Source organism: Megascapheus bottae, chromosome 10, assembly GCF_031878675.1.
Source record: "Megascapheus bottae isolate mThoBot1 chromosome 10, mThoBot2.hap1, whole genome shotgun sequence".
Lineage (NCBI taxonomy): Eukaryota > Metazoa > Chordata > Mammalia > Rodentia > Geomyidae > Megascapheus > Megascapheus bottae.
In genome coordinates this window covers 6,578,352-6,591,139 of record NC_143518.1, presented here as the reverse complement: position 1 = coordinate 6,591,139, position 12,788 = coordinate 6,578,352, and positions in this window count along the sequence as shown.

The window sequence follows — 12,788 nt, the reverse complement described above, 5'->3', positions numbered from 1 at the left end:
CGCCGGGAAGCTCGCCGCGCCGCCGCCCTCCTCTTCCGTCGCCCTCCGCCTCCCGCCCCCGCCACGTTCTGCGGCGGCGAAGAGCGGGCCGCCGCCGCCGCCGCTGCCGCCCCGCTTCCCCGCCCCGGGACGGCGCGTCCGAAGATCTGCAGCCCGGGCCGCGGGGGCTACCGTGTCCAGGCTCCGGCGCTCATCCTTCCCGAGGCCGCGACCGGCATCGCGGCGGCTTCAAGGGCGCTTCTCGATTTTTTTTTTTTCTTCTTCTTTATTTTGGAAGTTCTGGGCGCGCTGTAGTGGGGCTGCGCCGGCGAGATCTCGCGAGATGCTGCGGGTGACAGGGCTCCTTCCCCTGAGGCGCTGCGCGTGGTACCCGGGCCTGGCCGGCGCTTCCCCGCGGGTGCTGCCTGCGGGAGGCTGGCCCAGGGGGCGCGGGTCCGGGGTGGCCTAGGCCGGGGACCGCCTCTGCACAATCAGCGGTTGATGCAGTGGGTGTGTCCGCAACTTTCTTTTAAAAGCCGGAGGTGAGAGTGGAGACCGGAGAGAGTGTTTGAAGACAGTGTTTGACTTGCTTGGGAGGAGCAGTGCTGCCAGCCGTAATTAACCCCGAAGATATGTCTGCTTGGTGTCAGCCCGCACAGGAAGGTACCTCTCTGCAGGCCTAAATTCTCTCCTGGAGAACGGAGGGAAATCTTAAACCGTGCTTCAGCTGTCCTTAGCATTAGAATCCACCTCCAGCCTACTATATTTACTCAAAGCCCTAAACCAGGGAATGGCAATGAGTGACTTCCTCCGGTCCTTTGACCATCTGTATCTTTTAATTTCATTTTTGGAGGTAAACTCCGCATCTTTCCCGAATCATTTAAGCATAATCGAAGTGCCTCAGAGTTTGCAAATACAAAAATTGTGTGAACTAAAGGCAATGTTTACGAAGTTAAGATAGCCATGATCTTTTTTAAAAACTTGACAACTATCTTATTCATTATCTGGATTTTAAAGATAAATATTGCATCATGTAATCAGAGTAGTTTCAAAAGCTTTGCCTGAGCTTTTACTAATAGCAGGAAGTCAACAGCAGGTAATCTTTAAGCAGTGTATCTTTGTAGTATTGCTGCCAAGTGGTTGGCTCATGTCTATAATGTATAGCTCGCTACTCTGGAGTTTGAGATCTCCCTAGCAATCAGTCACACATGTCACACTCCTACCTCTAATCTGCAGGAAGCTATAACCCCCCCCCCCAACACACACACACACACACGCAGGAAGAATCAAAGGTATTTAAGTCAGAGTGGAGATAATGATGAACCAAAGGGTATAGGACCTTTTAAAAGGACTATTAAGTGTATTTTGACATTTCAATCTGAGTGGAATGATACAGTTCAGGCTTCCACAACAAAATACCACATTCTAGGTGCCTTAACACAAAACTTTTGTCTTCATTCTAAGGCTAGAAGGTTGAAATCAGTGTCAATATTGTCAGGTTCAGAGAAGATTGTTTTTGGCTTTCAGACAGCTACCTTCTCCATGTCTTAGTAGAGAAGAAAGTAAAGTTAATAAATACTAAAAGGACTGGATTAAAATCAGATAAAAACCATAATGTAACAAAGAATGTAAAGAGAAGCAAGCTCCTCTTTTTATTTTTATTTATTTTTTATGATTCTGTTGGTGATGGGGCTTGAACTATGTACCTGGGCACTGTCCCTGAGCTCTTCAGCTCAAGGCTAACATCCTATCCCTTGAGCCACAGCACCACTTCCAGTTTTCTAGTGGTTAATTGAAGATAAGAGTCTCACAGACTTTAGTGCTTGGGCTGGCTTTGAACCTTGATTCTCAGATCTCAGGTGTGAGGTGTGAGCCACCACACCCAGCTTCTTTTTATTTTTGTAAATTTTAGTTTACAAGAATTAGGAGACATAAAGGAGCCATAGACATCTGTCTTCTTGGAGGCTGTTACATAGTTTTTACAACATAATGAGGTAGAACAGAAAGATGTGCCTAGTAGAAAGAAAATCCTAAAATCACCCATTGTCTCCATGTTTAGGGTAGGTCATGATCACATCTCTATCTTTTATTGCCGGCACTTTGGCAGGACTGTGGTTTCCTACAGCCTCTGGTTTACTAGACTGTTGCTCATCACTTGAGCCTCACTTCCATCTCAGATTTTTGCTGATTATTTTGGAGACAGAGTATAATGGACTTTTTTTATCTGGTCTGATGTTGAACCATGATCTCCAGATCGTAGCCTCTTGAGTAGGTATGATTACAGATGTAAGCCACCAATGCCAGGCATTTCTGGCTATATTTGATATAAGGTCTCAGGAACTTTTCTGCCTGGGCTGTCTTCCAACTGACGCACAATCTTTTACTCCTGTTTCCTGTATGGGGAACAAAAAATGCTTACTTTCTTTAAAATTTTTTTCCTCCAGACATTATCTTGCTATCTTGAAATAAATCCTTGCTTGACTTCTATCTTATGAGACACTTTTTTTTTTTGGTAGGACACTTTGTGGTGTTTTACATGTGTAAACATCAAGTACCTGTGATTGTGTGTGGAATCTGGGAGGCTGAGAGAATACCTGCACCTCGCACCTGACAACAGTATCAATATTGGGGCATCACAATTCATTCTATACCATTTGGCAAGTCCTTGGAAGAACTCAGAAGAATGGCATCTGAGTTGCCACATAATGTTTCAGGAAAGCAGCCCTACAAAACCATAACAAAGCTGAAAAAGATTCCTAGCCCCTCTTTTTACTTTTTTTGTTTGGACACATATAGTAGTATCAGATTAGTTACAGATTGCTGTCTGGAACTATACACCGCTGTAACACTCAAGTTTCTATTAGGCTCTACCATATAGGTGTATTTAGGGTTTTGTCATCACTATGATAATTGCACAAGACAAAGTCACTTACAGACATTACCTCTTTCATAAGATGTCCCTATGGACAGGAGATACATGATTGTACAGGGTCATTGTCTTTACCATATTGTAAATGGGCAAGTAAGTGGCAGAGACAAAGAAAGAGGCAAACTGTGATAAGAGATGTTGGAGCAATCCACAAAATTATGGTGTAGCCTTGACCACAATGTAACAGTGGAAAGAAAATAAGTGGTTGAATTCTGGGTAGGCAATAGGATTTACTGATGGCTATGGAGAGTGGAAGAATCTAAGGGTTTATTTAGCCAAACTAACTGGAAAAAAATGCTGTTGCTGTTTTGTAAGATAGAGAAGGTGAAAAGAGCATTTAATATGGCTGGAGTTATGACTTAAGGGGAAGAGCACCTGCTTCAAGCGTGAAAAAAACAAGTGTATAGGAAAAGTAAATGGCAGTTATTCATATGAACCTATAATTGAAAACTCAGCTGTTCTAGGGGAGGACATGTTGCAATGAGAGTGTGAAATAGAGTGGCCAGACTTGGGAAGGAAGTGACTTTTCAGCAGAAGTCTTTAGGACACGATCAAACTGAAGATTACAGAGAGGTTCAAACAAGGAAAACACCATGGACAAGAATCCTCATGGAGTAAACATAGCCTATCTAAGGAGCTTGAAATCAGTTTTGTTAAAAGGGCAAGAGTAATTAAAAGATCCTTACACTAAAACCATAAAACATTAATAGGTACATAGGGAGAGACAAAGGCATAATTAAATTAACATGGAACTTTAATTATGAATAGAACAATGGAGAAGAAGATGTAAACAAGAAAATGCAGGACACAATTTCACTAGTCATAGATGATGGTAATAACTAACATTTCTACAGGGCTTGTGTCCTTGATTCCACAGTTCTCTCAGAAAAGCTACGTAAAAAATCATAAGATTACCTCCATTTTGCAGATGAAAAACTTGATAAAATAAAAGAAGGAAGTGATTCCAACATTTGGTGGCTACAGATTTAGAACAAGTAGAAGGAGTAGCCTAAACTGGGAGAAGAACGTTAGATAAAGGCATTTATCTGAGAAACATAGAAAGATGAGATGAATATATTTCTGATATAGTAACAAATTCGCCAACAAAATAGGCTGGCCTTGCAGGAGAAATAGCAGGAGCACTGCTAGACAGTCTCCTTTAGTTAACTGCTAGCATTCAACATGACTGACAGATTTCCCAGATGTCATATCTGCTCTGTCATAATCAAGATTCCCACTTATTTGGCTCATTAATCCAAATGTTCTTAAATACCAATCTTTGACAATAAATCTGTCGATGACCTTAGCAGTGTGTATTGAACGTACACAGATTTTAGGAAGAGAAAAGAATTGCATTGTTCCAACCCTCTCATTAGGCAGATGCTGAAAGGAGATACAAATTATGCTAGATCTGCAATTCCTTGTGTTCGTAACATTAGAGCATATAAGGTGTGAAACTACCTAGAACTTCCTGAGATAGGGACATGTTGTGTAACTGAGGCTGGCCTGGAACTCACAGTCCTCCAGCCTCAGTCTCCCAGATGCTGACATTACAGGCACATGCTACCACCCCTCGTTTTTGTTTGGTTTTATTGACAGTGGAATTGAGTTAGATGAGCTGTGCTGACATTTTACCTGGTTGTGGTTTTTGCATTTTTACTAGCTGGCATGCAGTGCACAGATTTCCCTGGAGAAACAAAGTGATTATCCTATCAAGAAAAAAGAAAATAATTACCCTAGAGAAGCTTGTTTGTGCTTTAAATGTTGTAATTTTGTCTTCTTACCTGTCACAATTATACATTCACCTTTCATTTGAAAATATAAAGATTTTAAAGTCATAGTACTGCATAACCAAAGCTTTACTCTGCTTTTCCAACACAATATTTAAAATCATATTTGTAAATGTCTTGCAAAAAGTAAGCCCATGCTTTCCAAATGTTTAAATATTTTGTTTTGCTTTTCCAAATTGTAAGCTTTATGACAAATGAGTTTAAAATAAACATAGTCTCTTTCCTCTTTTTCCTACTTTCTACCTACGCATGTGTTTGTCAGAAAGCTAGAAAACAAAATCTCTTCCAATTTGAATTCTGTATCTGGAAAGTTATGTTTCCTTCTGTACCTATTTATTTTTGTTCTTCTAATACTCAAGAATGAACAGTTGCAAACTGATCTAATAGTAATATATGAAATAAATTTCTTTACATAATAACACAGGGACTGTATTAACATAATGCCTAGAGTTGAATCCTTGCTTCCTTATGACTAGCAATGTGACTCCAGGCTGACAGAATTTTTTTTCATATATTTTTATTGTAATTAATAGAAGGGTTACATGATATTTGCCAGATAGATGGTGCATTAATTCCCATACATTGATATCCTTTCACATGTCTTGGTCCCCATTTCCCTCTCCCCCACCCCCACCCCTCATCTTGTTTTCCCCCCTTCCCTATCCAATTTCAAATAACCAAATACAAATATATCCGATATATCAGGTAACAAAGTGAGATACTGCAACAATATGAGATAACCAAGGGACAGCAAAAGAGATGAGAGATAACATAGTACCTTAAGAACAACAATCATTCATTATATGGCTTTTGTTTCTATATCCTAGAGATCCTTTCATTTAGTGTCATACTATATGGCCTTTTGTATCAAGGTTTTGCTCTATTGCAAATCTCTGCTAGGAGAGCCCAAGATTTCTACTGATTATGACAAATGAGGGAAACCATTGAGCCTAAGTTCCTTTGAGTCTGGCTTACTTCACTTAATATGATCTTTTCTAAGTCTTTCCATTTCCTAACAAATGAGGCGATGTCTTTCTTTCTGACAGCAACATAGAATTCCATTGTGTATAAATACCACATCTTGTTGATCCACTTATCAACTGACAGGATTTTTATGCCTCAGTTTCTTTATCTGAAATGGAAGAGAACTGCCTTGTAAAATTGCAAGGATTCATTGAATCCATAGGATTACTAGAATTGTGCCTGACACATGACAAAGCCTACTCTTTGTATATGTCAAATATTTTAAACATTTAATGTTTAATGCAGAAAAGAAATAGTGATAAGGCAAGCTTTTTTTGGTGGGGGGATGGATGGTACTAGGGTTTAAAATGAGGTGGTTGAATTTGCTCTGCAGGTATACAGGTGTTTTATCACCACTTGAGCCATGCCACCAGTCCTCTTTAGGATATTTTTCAGATAGAAGTGTTAATTTTTGCTTGGCTCTAGTATTTTACCACAGTCCTTCTATGTTGGGGACTGAGTATGGGGTCAGTGACCTTGGACCTGCACAATTAAGTACACAAGGAAGTAAGCTGTTACCATGATTTTGGGCTGTGTCAATCGCTTTTCATTTAACCTATTTGAGACTTAATCGCTGTTTTGTACCAATGTAACCCCTGGCAGTGTCCTGGTTTTAAGAAAGGTATTTAAGGTTGGAACTTGAAAGAAACTGAGCTACTGGCTTAAGCTCACGGCCTTAGGCTATAGTCTTAAGTTCGCCTTAAACTAGAATTTTGGGCTACTGACTTGGGCTGTAGTCCTCCTGATCCCATCTTTTTTGTCTTCTTCTTTTCCCAGTCCTCACCCCCAAGGTCAGGAATCCTGGTTTGCTGCTGGCTGGCTCCGGCACTTCTACATAAGGGATGTGGAAGGGATGACAGGCAAGCATCACTACCTTCCTGTTGTTTGGATGGAATGGAGTCTGCTTGATGTTTTGCTCAGGCTAAAACTACCATCCTCTTGATGACCTTGTCCTGAGTAATTTTGATTACAGATGTGAGCTAGATCCCCCAGTGGCAATGAAAACAACTCCTCTGTCTTCCTCCTCTTCTCCTCTTCTGCCACCTCCTCCTCCTCGTTTTCCTCCTCCTCCTCCTCCTTTTCTGTCTTTTATTATATTCCCTAAGGTCTTCAGTTTCAAAAACCTGTACACATAATTCAAATGTATTTTTATGAGTGCTCTAAAATGTATGGATTTCAAAAGCTGTACATATGGAAATATATTTATTTATTTTCCCATAATGCTGCTGATGAAGTCAGGGCTTAAGAAAAGCAAAATAACTATCACTGTGCCACACCCCACCCTATAGAAAGGATCTTAAATGGTTATGTAGCAAGATGATTTCCTTTCCTTAGTAACACATTCTAATAATTACAAGATTTTAGAGCAAGAGCATTGATTACATAATAGGCATTCAAGTATTTAGAAGCATGACATATTCCTAATGACAAAAGAAAATTACTTTTAGAACAATTCAGATTATTTGTTTCTTGTCCTGTCCTTCAGAGAGCATAGTACTCCATAAAGTGTAAGGTAATCTTCAATTTTGGTTTCTCAAATGATTTCCTCTTGCATGTCATTTATGATGCCCAAGGGCTAAGTATGTAATTATTTTTATTATTTTGTTTGAGCCTCTTCCAAGTCATTTAACCTTTCTTTAAAAGTGGGTCAAAACTATTAGGTCTAATATTCCATTATTCCTTTTTTAAAACTTATTATTATAAAGATGATATAAGTTTTAGAATTTAAATAATTATAAAAAATTTGGCCTGCAAGACTGGAGATGTATCTCAGTGATAAAACCCTTGCCCAGGGTTTGATTCCCAGAATAGAAAATAAATTAGCCAATTAACGCAATTTTGTCACTTAAAGATCAAATAAGCCAGGCACCAGTGGCTCACACGTGTAATCTTAGCTACTCAGGAGGCTAAGATCTGCAGATCACGGTTCAAAACCAGCCTGTGCACTAAAGTCAGGAAGACTCTTATCTCCAATTAACCTCCAAACTTGAAGTAGTGCTGTGGCTCAAGGGGTAGGGCAGTAGCCTAGAGCTGAAGAACTTAGGGACTGCACCTGCTGGACCCAGAGTTCAAGTCCCATAACTGATCAAAAAAAAAAAAAAAAAGAATCAGGATTAACAACTGGAAATGTGGCATAGCAGTAGAGTGCTTGCCTAACATGCATGAAGCCCTGGGTTTGATTCCTCAGTAGCACATAAGCAGAAAAAGCCAGAAGTAGCTCTGTGGCTAAAGTGATAGAGTGGTAGGCTTGAGCACAGAGAGGTTCAGGGACAATGTCCAAGCCTTGAGTTCAAACCTGGAAAAAACAAAACAAAATAAAACTCTTAATTAAAAATTAAAAGTTTACCTCAAGAGGATATTGATTAGAACACATTGTCTAAATGTGTAGAAATGTTATAATAAAATTCCCCCTTTGTATAGTCAATGTATGCTAATAACTTCTTTTAAATCACGAAAAAAAATCTAACCCAAACTGCATATGGGGTATTGTAAGACATGTTGGCAATCCTAGTGATCTCAAAAAGATGAAAGATATATGCACAAAGAGATTGGATACAGAGCTGGATGTGGGATGCGTAACTGTAATCACAGAACTGGGAGGCCAAGACAGGAAGAATGAAAATTCTAGGCTAGCCTGGACTGTATAACAAGACATGCCCTCAAAAATACATAAACAATTGTAGTGCAGTAGCCTTGAACTGAAGAGCTCAGGAACAATGTCAGGTCCTATGACTGACAAAAAAAAAATACATAAACAAAAATTCATTCTATTGCTAGCAATTTCAAAAGTATAATATAGGGGCCAGAGTTTGGCTTAGTGGTAGAATGCTTGCCTAGCATGCACGAATACTCGGGTTCGATTCCTCAGTACGACATACATAGAAAAAAAGCCAGAAGTGGTGCTGAGGCTCAAGTGGTAGAGCTCTAGCCTTGAGAAAATCCAAGGACAGTGCTCAGACCCTGAGCCCAAGCCCAAGACTGGCAAAAAAAAAGTATAATATATGTAATCTCATAATAATTAAGCAGTTTTCATTTGCATTTTTCTAGGTACAAAATCATACATGTGCAATACAAAAGATATTCAAAAAAGACAAGTAACTCAATGCTAGCACCTCAAAGTAACATGTATCTTTTATTTTTCATATTGCAAAATAATTTTCTTTATGTCTTAGTTTTTAAAAGTACTAAAACATGAATATCTTTCTAACTACAACAATAACACTAAATATGCTAAAATTGAATAATTTATTTTTATTTTCAATTGCATAATTGATAATTAACACATTAAGATTTATGATGCTTCACTGAATCTGTCACTTCTTTTTTAACATTTCATTTCTTTTCTTTATAAGTAATATCAATCTGGTGTACTAGGTATCCTGGGGGCTTTTACTTGACATATATATATATATATATATATATATATATGAGGGGTTTGTGGTCATGGGGCTTAAATTCAGAGCCTGTGCCTGTCCCTAAGTCTCTAAGCAATTTAGCTCAAGGCTAACACAAGGCTAGTTCTTTCGCTCAAGGCTACCTAGAGGCTAGCTAGTTATTTAGCTCAAGGCTAGTTGGGTTCCATTTCCAGTTTTCTGGTGGTTAATTGGAGATAAGAACTTCATGGAATGGCTTTGAACCTCAATTCTAAGCTCAAAGCCTCCAGAGTAGCTAGGATTATAGGCATGAGCCAACAGTGCCCAGCTTGTTTGTTTGGTTTTTATTTCTTTGTTTGATTTATTTGCAGTAATGGCAAAGACACTATACAACTAGGCAAACCCCCAGCCTTGTTACAGTTTTTAGACAGTCTTTTTACATAACCCAGGCTGGTCTTAAATTCAAGATTCTCTTACCTCAGTTTCCATGTTTGTTCTGGCATTATAGATGTGCATCATTATTCTAACTCTGCCTTGACTGTGTGCATTTATCTTTCATCTTTTGTTGTTGTTGTTGTTGTTGGGCTTGAACTCTGGGCCTGGACACTGCCCCTGTGCTCTTCAGCTCAAGGCTACCACCCTACACCTTGAGCCATAGCCCCACTTCCAGTTTTCTGGTGGTTAATTGGAGTTAGTCTTACTGACTTTAGTGTCCCGGCTGGCTTTGAACCATGATCCTCAGATCTCAGCCTAATGAGTAGCTAGGATTACAGGCATGAGCCACTGCGCCCGGCTCTTTCATCATTTTTGAGACCAGGTTTTGATATGTTGTCTAAGCTGGTATTGAACTCCTAAGCTAAAGTGATCCTCCTGTCTTAGCCTCTGAATTCTAGGACAGCTGACTTATACTATTCAGAGTTGTTATATCCCTCTTAACAAATTGGTTTTCCTTAGAATAAACTCCAAGAAGTAAAATGCAGGAGACATATATTTTAAAACATGACATGCATTGTAAAATTGATGCTCAAAAACAGTACAGGAGTTTTCCTTGCACTGAAGAGCCTGTCTTCCCTACCCTTACATATTCTTAATAATGTCTTTCTTAGTATTTATCAGTGTGATTAACAAAAACATAACTTGTAGATGTTACATTGCTAGTCAGAGTGTGATTTTAAAAGTTTCTTAGCTCATGGAAGTAGTATGCACCTATAGCTCCAGCTACTTGGAAGGGAATGCAGGAAATAAGGTGGGAAGACATCTGTTCTAGGAATTTAAAGACAACGTGGGCAACACAGCGAGAGCCTGACTCAAAGAAAAGGTTAAGTAATGATTTATATATTTTCTGAAGTTGCTGCTGAATTCTATAGTAGATATTTGCCATATCCCATAAATCTTAGTAAGAATATAGAAATATTTTTGTTTTGCTGATGAATTAAGGAATTTCCTCTTTGTATACAATTTGTAGGTACAAAATTGTAGACCATTCCTTGCTATTTCTCAATGACAAGGATGAAGTGAGGGAATGGAAAACAGCTTCTCTCCTTCCTCAGACAGAGTCCCCCCCAATTCTCTCTCTCACACACACACTTTGCCTTATTCATAGCAGATGAGGTGGCCGTAACAGTCTTTGTTTTCCTATTTATTTTTAGTATTAGGGATTGAATTAAGGTACTTGGGAAGGAAATAAAAATTTCTTTTTCTTAAAAAAAAAACCCAAAACCTGTCATGTGGCCCACAGCAGCCCATAGAGTTCCTCATAATTGTGAGTCCTTTGAGTCAAGTATAAACAACCTGTGTTTAAAAAGATTATAAAGCATGTTAAATGCTAGAATTAAGATTGTAATTACATTGAGCATGGATCTGAAAGTGCACATACAAATATCAACTGGAAACAAACACATAGTTAACATTTTACAGTGATTCCACCCTTAAAGTAACAACCATCCCATTAAAAGATGGGCCAAAGACTGAAAGAGAGTCTTCTCTGAAGAAGAAATAAAAATGGCCTATAGACACATGAAGAATGCTCAACATCTCTGGTCATAAAAGAAATGCAAATCAAAACAAGTCTAAGATTCTACCTCACTCCAGTTAGAATGGCCAGGATCAAGAAAACTAATAACAGATGCTGGAGGGGATGTGGCCAGGAGGGATCACTACTACACTGTTGGTGGGAGTGCAAATCGTTCAACCACTATGGAAAGCAATATGGCAGTTCCTCAAAAGACTAAACATAGAGCTCCCCTATGACCCTGCAATTCTACTACTTGGCATTTACCCAATCATCCAGAAACAAAGACATACTAAATCCACCAGCACAACAATGTTCATTGCAGCACTATTTACCATAGCAAAGATATGGAACCAACCTAGATGTCCCTCAGTTGATGAGTGGAATTCTATGCAGCTGTCAGAAAGAATGACATTGCCCCATTTGTTAGGAAATGGAAAGACTTAGAAAAGATCATATTAAGTGAAGTAAGCCAGACTCAAAGGAACTTAGGCTCAGTGGTTTCCCTCATTTGTCATAATCAGTAGAAACCTTGGGCTCTCCTAGCAGAGATTTGCAATAGAGGAAAACCTTGATACAAAAGGCCATATAGTAGGACACTAAATGAAAGGATCTCTAGGATATAGAAACATAAGCCATATAATGAATGATTGTTGTTCTTAAGGTACTATGTTACCTCTCATCTCTTTTGCTGTCCCTTGGTTATCTCATATTGTTACAGTATCTCACTTTGTTACCTGATATATCGGATATATTTGTATTTGGTTATTTGAAATTGGATAGGGAAGGGGGGAAAACAAAATGAGGGGTGGGGGAGGAGGGGGGAGAGAAATGGGGACCAAGACATGTGAAAGGGTATCAATGTATGGGAATTAATGCACCATCTATCTGGCAAATATCATGTAACCCTTCTATTAATTACAATAAAAATATATGAAAAAAATGATATAGTAGAGATGGTGCCGGTGTGTATGTGTGTGTGTGTGTGTGTGTGTGTGTGTGTGTGTGTGTGTGTGTGCACCGTAACAGTTTTAAAGTCTTTCTCCTTCTTCTCTACCACTACCATTTGTTGGCCCAGGCAACATTCATTTACTAATTGCCATGCTTTGTGAGCTCTTAATCTTTCAGGTTCTTTCTATACAAGGTAGCTAAATTTGAGTTATAATGATAGGATGCAGTAATATGAATGTTTAATCTCTTCAATTTATGAAATAAATCTATCATAAATTATAATGCCCTTGAAAAGAAATGGCCTGTACCTAATTTTGGAATGAGGAAAGATTTACTAATGAAAAAAGAATTGGAAATTCTACCTTCCTATCTAAATATAAAATCTATTTTGGGGACTGATACTCATCTTTATCACAATGATTTGACACAGTTCCATATTTAGCCTCTTTGTAATTTAGATACTATATCCTGGTTATTTGTTACAGACTACAGTGCTTCTTTGGGGGGGTGGTGAGTGTGCTGCTACTGTCCTCATATGGCCCTAATTTCCCACCTGAAGCTGATTTTGAATTGCAACCCCTAGATCTCTGTAAACTGGTACACACAGCTTATGGATTGTAGTGTTTTAAGGTTACTTACTTTCCTGTGTGGATCACAGGCATTCTCTTCTTTCTTTTAACCTTCCTTTTTGCTTCCATGCTCAGACTTTTGTGTATTTCATCCTCTTCCTC